Source organism: Panthera uncia, assembly GCF_023721935.1.
Source record: "Panthera uncia isolate 11264 chromosome E2 unlocalized genomic scaffold, Puncia_PCG_1.0 HiC_scaffold_20, whole genome shotgun sequence".
Lineage (NCBI taxonomy): Eukaryota > Metazoa > Chordata > Mammalia > Carnivora > Felidae > Panthera > Panthera uncia.
Genome location: NW_026057589.1, coordinates 11,087,870 through 11,102,965, shown reverse-complemented (window position 1 = coordinate 11,102,965; position 15,096 = coordinate 11,087,870).

Here is a 15,096-nt window from a genome sequence, read left to right as displayed (position 1 = left end):
CATATATTAAAAAAAATATATATAAATAAATAAATAAATAAATAATTTGTCGTCAAATTGGCTTACATACAACACCCAGTGCTCATCCCAACAACTGCCCTCCTCAATGCCCAGCATCTGTTTTCCCCTTTCCCCCACCCTCTCCATGCACCCTCAGTTTGTTCTTTGTATTTAAGAGTCTCTTGTAGTTTTCCTCCCTCCCTCTCTGTAACTATTTTTTCCCCTTTCCTTCCCCCATGGCCTTCTGTGAAGTTTCTCAAGTTCTCAAGTTCTTTCTCTGTATGACTTATTTCACTTAGCATAATACCTTCCAGTTCCATCCACATTGCTGCAAATGGCATGATTTCATTCTTTGTCATTGCTAACTAGTATTCCGTTATACATATAAACCACACCTTCTTTATCCATTCGTCAGTTGATGGACATTTAGGCTCTTCCCATAATTTGGCTATGGTTGAAAGCACTGCTATAAACATTGGGGTCCAAGTGCCCCTATGCATCAGTACTCCTGTATCCCTTGGGTAAATTCCTAGCAGTGCTATTGCTGCATCATAGAGTAGATCTATTTTTAATTTTTTGAGGAACCTCCACACTGTTTTCCAGAGCAACTGCACCAGTTTGCATGCCCACCAACAGTGCAAGTGGGTTCCCCTTTCTCCACATCCTCACCAGCATCTGTAGTTTCCTGATTTGTTCATTTTAGCCCGCTGACAGGTGTGACGTAGTATCTCAGTGTGGCTTTGATTTGTATTTCCTTGATGAGGAGTGACGTTGAGCATCTTTTCATGTGTCTGTCGGCCATCTGGATGTCTTCTTTGGAAAAGTGTCTATTCATGTCTTCTGCCGGTTTCTTCACTGGATTATTTGTTTTTTGGGTGTTGAGTTTGGCAAGTTCTTTATAGATTTTGGATACTAGCCCTTTATCTGATATGTCATTTGCAAGTATCTTTTCCCATTTCATCGGTTGCCTTTTAGTTTTATTGATTGTTTCCTCTGCAAAATAGCACATACTTTTAAATGAAGTTCAAAATCAAGTAAAACTACTTGATGTCAGCCAGAGAATTTAGGCAAGAAACAGAAATAAAAGACATCCCAATTGTAAAATAAATAAAATTATCTCTGTTCACAGTTGATGTGATCTTTTACGTAGAAAACCTTACAGATCCCACAAAAAATTTTTAGAATAAATGAATTCAGCCAAGAAGGTGGATACAAAGTCAACACACAAAAGTTAGTTACATCTACACACAAACAATGAACAATCTAAAAAGGGAATTACGAAAACAATTTCATTTATAATAGCAAAAAAAGAACAAAACATTTAGGAATTAACCAAGAAGGTGAAATACTTGTACAATGAAAACTACAAACATTGCTGAAAGAAATTAAAGAAAATAAAAATAAATGAAAACACATCTCATGCTCATGAATTGAAAGACTTAATACTGTTGTGATGTCAATACTACCCAAAGTGAGGTACAGATTCAGTGCAATCCCTATCAAAATTCCAATGATGCTTTTTGCAGAAAGAGAAAACCTCATCCTAAAATTTATATGGACTATCAAGAGACATCAAATACCCAAAACAATCTTGAAAAAGGAGAACAAATCTGGAGGGCTCATACTTCCTGATTTCAAACTTACTACAAAGCTACAGTAATCAAAACAGAGTGGTAATGGTATAAAGACAGACGTACAGGCCAATGGAACTGAATAGAGGGCCCAGAAATAAATCCAGACATGTATGTATGGTCAAATGATTGTTTTAAATTTATTTTTTATTTTTTTGTAAATATTAAACACACCACCACACAAGCAATGGGCCAAATAAGAAAGCAAATGTGAAATCAAAATGTCTCAAAACAAAAGAAAAATAAAACACAACACCCCAAAACCTATGGAATGCAGCAAAAGCGGATGTTAGAATGAAATTTATGCTAAAAATGATTGTATTTTTAAAAAAGTTTGAGGGCACCTGGGATGTTCAGATGGTTAAACATCTGACTTTGGCTCAGGTCATGATCTCGCAGTTCACGAGTGGGGGGCCTTGTGTGGGGCTCTGAGCAGACAGCTCAGAGCCTGGAGCCTGATTCAGATTATGGGTGTCTCTCTCTCTCTACCCCTTCACTACTTGTACTCAGTCTCTCTCTCCCTCCCCCTCTCAAAAAGTAAAATAAACATTAAAAAATTTGTTAAAAAGAAGAAAAAAGTTTAGGGGTGTCTGGTGGCATCTGACTCTTGATTTAGGCTTAGGTCATGACCTCACAGTTTATGAGATGGAGCCCCACATCAGGCTCCACACAGAGAACACAGCCTGCTTGGGATTCTCTTGCTCTGTCCAAAAAAAAAAAAAAAAAAAGTTCAAATAAACAACATTATAGCACAAGGAACTAGGAAAAAAAAGAAACTTGGCTGGTATTTAGTAGTGGAAGGAAATAACAAAGAAAAATAGGGACCAGAATAAATGATAACATAATATTGAAAGTATTGGCCAGTTTTTCCAAAGAAATAATCAAAATAGGTAACGCTTTAACTACATTAAGAAAAAAAAAAAAAAAGAGAAGACTCAAAACCCAAATTGACAAATGGAAGAGAAAACAATACAACAGGTAACCACAGAAATACATAGTACACTAATATATTACTATAGAGAATTATATAATAACAAATCAGATAACTTTAGTCAAATGACTTCTGACAAGAGTAACAAGACCATACAATGGAGAAAGGACAGCCCTTTCAATAAATGGTGCTGGGAAAATTGGATATCCCCATGTAAAAGAATAAAACTGGATCCTTACCTAATCATACACAAAAATTAACTCAAAATGGATCAAAGATCTAAATGTAAGACCTAAAACATAAAACTTAGAAGAAAACAGAGCACAAACTTCATAACGTTGGATTGGGCAATGATTTCTTGTATAGGACACCAAAGAAACAGGTAACAAAAGAAAAGACATACAAATTAAACTTTATGAAAATTATAAAATTTGTGCAACAAAAGACACTATCCACAAAGTAAAAAGGCAACCCATAGAATGGAATATTTGCAAACCATTTATCTGATAAGGAATTAAAATTCAGAATGTGAAGAGAATTTCTGAAATTCAACAACAAAGAACAACCCAATTCAAGAATGGGCAAAGGACTTAAACAGACCTTTCTCCAGAGAAGATACACAAATGGCCAATAAGCACATGAAAAGATGCTCAACATCACTAACCACTAGGGAAATGCAAGTCAAAGCTATGAGAATACCAACTCACACCCATTAAAAGCACAACTATCAAAAAACAAACGAACAAGGTGGAAAAATCCAGAAAATAACAAGTGTTGGTGAGGAAGTGGAGAAATCAGAACTCTCAAAACTGTTGGTGGAAATGTAAAATGGTACAGCAACTATGGAAAACAGTATGGTAGCTCCTCAAAAAATTAAAAATAGAACTTCCATATAATCCAGAAATTCCACTTCTGGATATGTATGTGTATATGTATATTTTACACAAAAAAATTTTGAATAAAACCTCATTGATGCTGATAATGAGAATTGTGGTTATCTCTGGGAAGATGGGTGGTAATGACTGGGAATACACAGGAAAATATAGAATGCTGAGAATGTTCTGTATCTTGATCTGGATGTATATATTTATATAGAAAACCATAAATTTTTTTTTCCTGAACTATACACTAAAGATTAGTGCACTTGACACTCTTCACTAGATGTCAAACAACCAAAGCAACAAGAACAGTTATGAACAGACCCTTCATTAAAAAAACAATTCCAGGGCACCTGAGTGGCTCAGTCAGTTAAGCATTGGGCTCTTGATTTAGGCTCAGGGTTGTGAGACAGAGCCCTACATTGGGCTCCGCACTGGGCATGGAGCCCACTTAAGATTCTCTCTCTCTGCCTTTCTTTCTCTTCCTCCTGCTCACGGGAATGCTCTCTCTCAAAAAATAAGTAAATAAAAGTCTGAAAACATAAGGTAATATATTCAGTCCCATTAGATACCAAGGAAAGGTCAATTAAACTACTACTAAACTGTTACAAGATTAAGTACTATTAGACTGATTGATCAACCATATCAACCAATACACTATTGTTCGAGGGCAAACTGGTACAACCATTTTGGAAAACTGTGATGCACCTAGTAAGCTAAAATTTAACATTCTCTCAAAAAGTTGCTTGGCTTATTTATTTTATTTTAACCAGGTCCCTAGTCTAGGAGCCACAGTTCTTTTCTAGACATGCTTAGGTTTTTAGGTATCTTTTTTCATGACCCCATAGTTTCTATCTTTCTTTTTAATTATGAACGCCCTATCAAGGATGGAGAGGCAGAGACTTTTCCCTAAGATTCTGTTTAATTGAAAGAAATTGAATAGATACCATTCCTCCAATAATTGAACTTCACTCTGTGACATCTTAATTTTGAGGTTTTATCAATGGGTGTAAAGGTCAAGGCCTTGATTTGAACCTTGCTAAAAGTTTAATTGGCATTTGTCATTCAAAGCCTTTATTGATTTTTTTAGAAGGTAGATTAAAAAACAATTACATTTCTCAAAATTATTGTCCTTTTAAATTACCTTTTAATTACCTTTAAATTTAATTACCTTTAAATTACCTGTTTTTAAAAAATGACAGTTCCTCTCCAAGCTCTTCCTTCCTGTAATGCTTTCTAAATGTAGCCACCAGCAACCAACACTTGTCCTAGAGCTACAAAGTTAGTACATAATCTGCATCAAACATTGATAGTTAAAAAAACAAAGACAATAACCAAAAAACTCTAGGTTTCATATAAGAGTTTATCCTTTGGAAAAGTTGATTGACCTGCATCTTATTACACCCTGCCTATTAACACAGTTGCTAATACAATAAGCCTAACACCAATGGAAAAGAGCTATTCAAATACCAATCTACCACCCATTACCCCAGTTTCATTTATATAAATCTACAACTATGAAACATATTTTGGAACTTACAGTATATCCTTCAGCAAAAGCAAATTGTCATTCTAATTTTGGATCTCAAATATAACTCAATCAGATACAGTAGGGCAAAATGGATCTAGAGGTTTAAGTGATTAACTACATTGTACTTTTGTGTAAAATTCATAGATGGAAGGTAGACATATTTAAAAATCTTCTCCCTCATGTTTAACAGTATAGGAACTTACTATATTTAATGCCCTTCACATTGAAATGCCACAAAACCAAGTGCAGTTACACCTTCCATTTGTCCTACAAGAATAATTAAACACAATAAAATGAAAGTACAATGAAATCTTTGCACAATGTTATCAGGTCACCCTCAAACAATTTGACCTGAACATGGCTTGTCTAGCTAAGTCAATCTGTCATTCACAAATCAATCCTCCTTTCTTCTGCCCCATAATACTCCATAAACAACAACAACAAGACAGAGAAAAAAAAATCTAGTAATAAAAAATGAAAAGTCCCTGCTACACACTGAGGAAATCCAATGAAAAGCTGAGAGTAGTCTTAAATATTACATTTCTTTTAAAACACCTAGGGGAAATAAACAAATGTATCTATTCTATCAAAAGCCATTACAGAAATCAAAAACTTTCAGGTAGAAGAGCATATTAATTACTATTTAAATAGTAATTCTTCATTTAAATTTCATGGCTATAAGCCATGATACATTATATGTTGATGACATTTAGCCACTCATCATATAATGCATTAGGGAATTGCAAATTAAAACAATGAGACACCACTACATGCTTATTAGAATACCAAAAATTGAAAACACTGACAATACCAAATGCTGGTGAGGCTGTGGAACAAAAGGAACTCTCCTTCATTGCTCAGAAATGCAAAATGATACAACCATTTTAGAAGAGAGTTTGGTGGTTTTTTACAAAACTAAATATACCCTTATTATATAATCCAGCAATCATGCTCCTTGGTATTTACCCAAAAGAGTTGAAAAATCAGGTCCACACAAAAACCTACAGACGGATGCTTATTGCAGCTTTATTCATAATTGCCCATATTTGGAAACAACCAAGATGTCCTACAGTAGGTGAATGGATAAAGCCTATAGTCTTACTGCTCCCCACCCCCCTTAATTGCTTCTGGACACTAGACATTTCCCATTTATATGGCATACACACTTTTTTTTTTTGGAAGCGAGAGCATTTTAGGTTATCTTTTCTTCCATAATGCAGGAACAAGAAATATGAAAATTTTCTGAAAAATAAAAACTTGGGATTTACGCTATTTTGAGATATATTTTTTCTTCCATAGGATCTCATTTTAATTATAAATTTAATTATAATCTTAAATTCCTAAAATTTTCTTTTTGTGTTAGGTAATATTAGACTTATTTCCTACCACAACACCTGAGTTTTTATTAACAGTAATTTGACTTGAAGATGGCAGTGAAGGAGAACGCTGGGCTCACCGCGTCCTGCTGATCACTTAGATTCCACCTCCACCTGCCTAAATAACCCAGAAAACCACCACAAGACTAGCAGAACAGAGTCTCCAGAGCCAAGGGCAGACGAGAGGCCCACGGAAGAGGGTAGGAAGGACGGCGAGGCGGTGCGCGCTACACGGACTGGCGAGAGGGAGCCAGGGCGGAGGGGCGGCCCGCGAGGCAAGCAGAGACCCTGAGTCTGGCTTGCAAAAGCAGAGGGGCCAGGCGGAGTGTGTTCAGACAGCGAGCGGGACTTAACATCTGGAAGGTTATAAGTTAACAGCTCTGCTCAGAGAGCGGGAAGGCTGGAGGACAACAGGAGGGTGAGTTGCTGAGCCCCAGGACAACAGAACTCAGTTTGGCGGGGAACAAAGGCACTCACCAGCGCCATCTCCCTCGCCCATCCCCCAGCCAAAATCCCAAAGGATACCAGTTCCTACCAGGGAACTTGCTTGCACCACGCAAACACCCAACGCTGTGCTTCTGGCGATCCACACCTCCTGCGGCGGTCTGACTCCCTCCTGGTGCCACAGGGCCCCTCCGGAAGCAGATCACCAAAAGAAAAGCGAGCTGAGCCTGCCTCTCCCGCCCCTGTGCACCTTGCCGATCCACCCCAGCTAAAACACCAGATCCCCAGCACCACAAGCCTGGCAATGTGCAAGTAGCCCAGAGGGCCACACCACCCCACGGTGAATCCCGCCCCTAGGAGAGGGGAAGACAAGGTACACACCAGTCTGGCTGTGGCCCCAGCAGTGGGCTGGGGCAGACATCAGTTCTGACTGCAGCCCCGCCCACCAACGCAAGTTATTCAAGACAGCACAGGGGAAGTGCCGTGCAGTTCTGCACCACTCCAGGGACTATCCAAAATGACAAAACGGAAGAATTCCCCTCAAAAAAACATCCAGGAAATAACGACAGCTAACAAACTGATCAAAAACGATTTAAATAATATAACAGAAAGTGAATTTAGAATAATAGTCATAAAATTAATCGCTGGGCTTGAAAACAGTATAAAGGACAGCAGAATCTATTGCTACAGAGATCAAGGGCCTAAGGAACAGCCAGGAGGAGCTAAAAAATGCTATTAATGAGCTACAAAATAAAATGGAGACGACCACAGCTCGGATTGAAGAGGCAGAGGAGAGAATAGGTGAGCTAGAAGATAAAATTATGGAAAAAGAAGAAGCTGAGAGAAAGAGAGATTAAAAAAATCCAGGAATATGAGGGGAAAATGAGAGAACTAAGTGATGCACTAAAGAGAAATAATCTACATATAATTGGTATTCCAGAGGAGGAAGAGAGAGGGAAAGGTGCTGAAGGTGTACTTGAAGAAATAATAGCTGAGAACTTCCCTGATCTGGGGAAGGAAAACTGCACTGAAATCCAAGAGGCATAGAGAACTCCCTTCAGACGTACCTTGAATCGATCTTTGGCACGACACATCATAGTGAAACTGGCAAAATACAAGGATAAAGAGAAAATTCTGAAAGCAGCTAGGGATAAACGTGCTCTAACATGTAAAGGGAGACCGATAAGACTCGTGATGCATCTCTACTGAAATTTGGCAGGCCAGAAAGGAATGGCAGGAAATCTTCAATGTGATGAACAGCAAAAATATGCAGCTGAGAATCCTTTATCCAGCAAATCTGTCATTTAGAATAGAAGAAGAGATAAAGGTCTTCCCAAACAAATAAAAACTGAAGGAATTCATCACCACTAAACTAGCCCTACAAGAGATCCTAAGGGGGATCCTGTGAAACAAAGTACCAGAGACATTGCTACAAGCATGAAACCTACAGACATCACAATGACTCTAAACCTGTATCTTTCTATAATAACACTGAATGTAAATGGATTAAATGCACCAACCAAAAGACATAGGGTATCAGAATGGATAAAAAAACAAGACCCATCTATTTGCTGTCTACAAGAGACTCATTTTAGATCTGAGGACACTTTCAGATTGAAAGTGAGGGGATGGAGAACTATTTATCATGCTACTGGAAGTCAGAAGAAAGCTGGAGTAGCCATACTTATATCAGACAAACTACACTTTAAATTAAAGGCTGTAACAAGAGATAAAGGAGGGCATTATATAATAATCACAGGGTCTATCCATCAAGAAGAACAATTATAAATGTCTATGCACCAAATACAGGAGCCCCCAAATATATAAAACAATTACTCACAAATATAAGAAACCTTATTGACAAGAATGTGGTAATTGCAGGGGACTTAATACCCCACTCATAACAATGGATAGATCATCTAGACACATGGTCAATACAGAAACAAGGGCCCTGAATGATACATTGGATCAGATGGACTTGACAGATATATTTAGAACCCTGCATCCCAAAGCAACAGAATATACTTTCTTCTCGAGTGCACATGGAACATTCTCCAAGATAGATCACATACTGGGTCACAAAACAGCCCTTCATAAGTATACAAGAATTGAGATCATACCATGCATACTTTCGGACCACAATGCTATGAAGCTTGAAATCACCCACAGGAAAAAGTCTGGAAAACCTCCAAATGCATGGAGGTTAAAGAATACCCTACTAAAGAATGAATGGGTCAACCAGGCAATTAGAGAAGAAATTGAAAAATATATGGAAACAAAGGAAAATGAAAATACAACAATCCAAACGCTTTGGGATGCAGCGAAAGCAGTCCTGAGAGGAAAATACATTGCAATCCAGGCCTATCTCAAGAAACAAGAAAAATCCCAAAGACAAAATCTAACAGCACACCTAAAGGAAATAGAAGCAGAGCAGCAAAGACACCCCAAACCCAGCAGAAGAAGAGAAATAATAAAGATCAGAGCAGAAATAAACAATATAGAATCTAAAAAAACTGTAGACCAGATCAATGAAACCAAGAGTTGTTTTTTTAAAAAAATAAACAAAATTGATAAACCTCTAGCCAGGCTTCTCAAAAAGAAAAGGGAGATGACCCAAATAGATAAAATCATGAATGAAAATGGAATGATTACAACCAATCCCTCAGAGATACAAGCAATTATCAGGGAATACTATGAAAAATTATATGCCAACAAACTGGACAACCTGGAAGAAATGGACAAATTCCTAAACACCCACACTCTTCCAAAACTCAATCAGGAGGAAATAGAAAGCTTGAACAGACCCATAACCAGCCAAGAAATTGAATCAGTTATCAAAAATCTCCCAACAAATAAAGTCCAGGACCAGATGGCTTCCCTAGGGAATTCTACCAGACATTTAAAGCAGAGATAATACCTATCCTTCTCAAGCTCTTCCAAGAAATAGAAAGGGAAGGAAAACTTCCAGACTCATTCTATGAAGCCAGTATGACTTTGATTCCTAAACCAGACAGAGACCCAGTAAAAAAAGAGAACTACAGGCCAATATCCCTGATGAATATGGATGCAAAAATTCTCAATAAGATACTAGCAAATCGAATTCAAGAGCTTATAAAAAGAATTATTCACAATGATCAAGTGGGATTCATTCCTGGGCTGAAGGGCTGGTTCAACATTCACAAATCAATGTGATACATCACATTAATAAAAGAAAAGATAAGAACCACATGATCCTGTCAATTGATGCAGAAAAAACATTTGACAAAATTCAGCATCCTTTCAAAATAAAAACCCTCGAGAAAGTCGGGATAGAAGGAACATACATAAATATCATAAAGCCATTTATGAAAAGCCCATAGCTAATATCATCCTCAATGGGGAAAAACTGAGAGCTTTCCCCCTGAGATCAGGAACATGACAGGGATGTCCACTCTCACCGCTGTTGTTTAACATAGTGTTGGAAGTTCTAGCATCAGTAATCAGACAACAAAAGGAAATCAAAGGCAACAAAATGTGCAAAGATGATGTCAAGCTTTCACTTTTTGCAGATGACATGATATTATACATGGAAAATCCAACAGACTCCACCAAAAGTCTGCTAGAACTGATACATGAATTCAGCAAAGTCACAGGGTACAAAATCAACGTACAGAAATCAGTTGCATTCTTATACACTAATAATGAAGCAACAGAAAGACAAAGAAACTGATCCCATTCACAATTGCACCAACAAGCATAAAATACCTAGGAATAAATCTAACCAAAGATATAAAAGATCTGTATGCTGAAAACTATAGAAAGCTCATGAAGGAAATTGAAGAAGATATAAAGAAATGGAAAAACATTCTGTGCTCATGGGTTGGAAGAATAAATATTGTTAAAATCTCAATATTACCCAAAGCTATCCACACATTCAATGCAATCCCAATCAAAATTGCACCAGCATTCTTCTCGAAGCTAGAACAAGCAATCCTAAAATTCATATGGAACCACAAAAGGCCCCGAATAGCCAAAGTAATTTTGAAGAAGAAGACCAAAGCAGGATGCATCACAATCCCAGACTTTAGTCACTACTACAAAGCTGTCATCATCAAGACAGCATGATATTGCCACAAAAACAGACACATAGACCAATGGAATAGAATAGAAACCCCAGAACTAGACCCACAAAAGTATGGCCAACTAATCTTTGACAAAGCAGGAAAGAATATCCAATGGAAAAAAGACAGTCTCTTTAACAAATGGTGCTGGGAGAACTGGACAGCAACATGCAGAAGAATGAAACTAGACCACTTTCTTACACCATTCACAAAAACAAACTCCACATCTCTCCACATCAGGGAAATACAAATCAGAACCACACTGTGATACCACCTCACACCAGTCAGATTGGCCAAAATGAACACATCAGGAGACTATAGATGCTGGAGAGGATGTGGAGAAAGCGGAACCCTCTTGCACTGTTGGTGGGAATGCTGGTTTAAATGGTTAAAGCCATTCTTCACATCATACACAAAACTAATTTTCAGGTGAACTAAACTTCTAATGTGAAAAAATAATGCTGGAAATAGTTTAGAAGACAATGTATGATGGACATGTTGGTGGAATTTCACATTAAAAATCATCTCAATATAAAACATCCAAAAAATTAAGGCACATAAATTACTTTAACTCTAAGTGTTAAGAATTTTTCTACTTTTTACGTTAATTCAAGACTCTGGATACAATCAAAATCTTGTCAACTTATTTCTTGTATACCTGTGTACCCACATACTACCCTCACCTGTGGAGGGCTTTCCTAACACTTTAAAAAGCATTTCAGTGACTTCTCTAAAATTCTTAAACCAATGCTCATTTAAAAGTGTTGCTACTAATGCAACTGCTTCAGACTTCTCAATTCCCACTTCCTTCAGAACTTAAGTCTCAAAACAACTCAGAAGCTAAATGCCTTTTTTTTTTTTAAATAAAACACTTATGTATTTTTGCTACTTAACTAAAAAATAGAAATAAACTTTTAGAACTGGACTGGAGTCCTATCGACATCCACACTTCCAAGTGGACTCTAAAATTCCCTGACATTGCTATAAAATTTGTGTGGGCATCAATCATATTCTATACAAAACCTCCCAGGTTTTTCTTGGTTCTTAGAGGGGACTACGTCATCCTTCCCACCAAAGTTAAGAACCTCCGTTCTAGAGGCTAGGCACTCGACAAGTTAAATTTTCAAATTAGAAATCGAGGATTTTCATAGTCATAGACAGGAGATGTTAAGGAAAGCTGTCCATTTACACCATAAAACTCCTGAAATAGTCCCGAATCTCCCTTTGACATTAAATACATTGGGGAGTGGGGGGAAATCATGTCATTCCAGACAAAGAAGGTAAAATTTACTGAAGAGGTTTTAACCAGTGGTTGCTTTTGTTTGAGATCAAGCCTCAGAGTCTAACTGTACTCCAACACATATATGAAATGCATGTATCGATGGGTCCGACCAAGAAAATAACCGTGTTTTTGATATGAATCCATCATCATTCAGAGTCAGCAACTGCAACAATAGTTGACTTACATTTCTGTGGTGCTTTATAGAGCGCTGTCACGTGCGCTCTCCACGTGACCTTCACTACATTCCCACTTAGGATAATTAGCACAGCAGCATCCTCTTTCTCGATGAGGAAAGTTCTAGATTCAGTTTGTGAGGTGCGGGACGCTCACCGATCTCTGCCGAGGCATTTTTTCCAGAGACAAAGGAAGATGTAATGTTTCTTTATGATACTGCTGGTGAGGGAGACGAGGATAGAACTATGGAAGACATCAGTGGGGAATAAAGTGTAGTTGGTGGTAGTTGTAAGCACGTCAGAGCTGGAGAGTGGTTTCTGGGAGAGGCACTAAAATAAGAGAGAAGATGGCCTTAGGAGGAGCCTTCCTTCAGGGGCGACTGAACGGGGGCAGCCGTGCAGTCTCTGAATCGAGAGAAAAACGACGCCAGGTCAGAACCTAGAGACTGAAGAGTCCGCGAACAGAGGTCCCGCCTCAGGCGAGTGAAGCAACCCGACTGAAGTCCTCCAGATCGAAACGGCCTCTTTGACTCAGTGTCCCTCCACCTCCGACCGCCCTTTTTGTCATTTTCCCTTCAGTGTCGCTCACCACAGCTTGCTGTCTCCAGTAAGACGCCCAGCTCAATTGTGCACCTCAGGGACTCTACGCGCCACAAATTCAAGTGTGAGGTATGGAATCTCGCCGCCCCAAACGTCTCCTAGAGTGAAGGAGAGACGGGCCAATCAAAGCCAGACCGGCTCCAGATGCCCAAATCGGTGGGCGTGGCGAAGGCATGCAGGAGGGAGGTTACTGAGTTGCTAAGACGACGGCTTCCGGGTGGGCGGGCCGAGGCGACTTCTGGCCGGAAGACGAGACTCCGCGGGAAAAGCTGCCCCGCTAGGTGGACGAGGAGCTGTCAGGGTGAGGCAGTTTCCTCAAGAGTAACGGCGGGCCTCTGCTGGGGTCACACCACCGGCCTTCGTTTCCTTTACCCTTCTCTCTAACCAAACGATATTCCTGCCCAGTTACAAAGTGCAAGTTGTTTCCCTAAGGTAAGCGTGGGGTAATCCTATCTCCTCGTTAAATGGGTTACGGAAACTCTAGTCCACTGTGTCACACAAGGAACAGGTACTCAAAAAAGAAAAAAGTGAAAATTCAGTAACTTCTTACAGTGCGAATTTTTTACTACATTGTATGCGTTTTGTAGTTTTAAAACACTGAGTGCAGTTCGAGTTAAATTTTGGTTCTTCCTGACTGCAGAATTCCATCTACCCGAGTAATGGACAAAGACCAGAATTTTCATGTTCTCTGTAGCAGTCTCAAAGCTTGTCTGACTTAAGTTCTTTTTTTTTTTTTTTTTTAATGTTTGTTTATATTTGAGAGGGCGGTTGGTGGTACAGAGGATCCCACGCTTTGTGCTGATGACAGCCCAGTGGTGTCTCCAACTCCCAAACCTGGAGGTCCTGACCTGGGCCCAAGCCAAGGCTTCACTCACTTAGCCCCCCAGGCTCCCCCTGCCTTAAATTCTTAATCTCCCATAAATCTGAAGGCAGAGGGTAAAATGGACAGTTGCTTTGAGCCTAAACCATTCCAAGAATCAAACTAATTCAGCTGAGTCTCCTTTCTTTAAGAGAGTCATTGTAACCTAAAATAATTGAAACCAGGTGCTAAATATGGTGCCTTTGGTTCAACGTGTGTCTCATTTGATGATGTTGGTCTCACATAAGTCTTATAAAAGTAAACATTGAAATGATAGAAGAGAAGGCTTTCTACAGACAGATAATTTTTTTTAAAAAAACTTGTGGCTTTAAAACACATCTTTTTTTTTTTTTTAATATGACATTTATTGTCAGATTGGTTTCCATACAACACCCAGTGCTCATCTCAACAGGTGCCGTCCTCAATGCCCATTACCCCCCCCCCCCCCATCAACCCTCAGGTTATTCTCAGTTTTTAAGAGTCTCTTATGGTTTGGCTCCCTCCCTCTCAAACTTTTTGTTGTTGTTGTTCTTCCTTCCCCTCCCCCATGGTCTTCTGTTTAGTTTCTCAGGATCCACACAAGAGTGAAAACATACGGTATCTGTCTTTCTGTGTGATTTATTTCACTTAGCATAACACTCTCCAGTTCCATCCACGTTGCTACAAAAGGCCATATTTCATGCTTTCTCATTGCCAAGTAGTATTCTATTGTAAAACACATCTTTTAACAAATCACACAAGTCATTGTTAAATTCCAGTCACCAAAATCTAAAAGAAAACTTCAGCAAAACTTACCTGCTTATCAGCAGGAATTTATTCCTCTAGACTTAAGGCACAGAAGCATTTATGAAAGTGTAGATCTGTATGTGTTTAGGTTCCTGCCAACCTCTTTCTTCATATTCCATCTTCAAAACGACCTGCTAATGAGCACTTTTCCAGCAGCTTGGATGAAACATTTTGAATAACTTCCTCAGCCTCTAGGTTAGAAATTTCATTAAATAAAAAATTAAATACATTAGAATGCTTAGGTATGAAACATTAATGAACTGTGTAATAAGTTCTTCAGAAGAGGAGGCACTTAAGAAAACACAGGCTACCTGCATCGTGAAGCCATATAATGTGATGAGATTTGATATATAGGCAAGAGATCAAAAAATGGCCAGAATTTCAAAAGAGAATGTTCCATGAGCTGCTTAACTGCCTTCACAGACCATTTGAAAATAAAACTGAATCTCAGCAGAAGCCCAAGAGACCTTAGAGATGAACCACATTCTTTGGATGTCAGTATTAT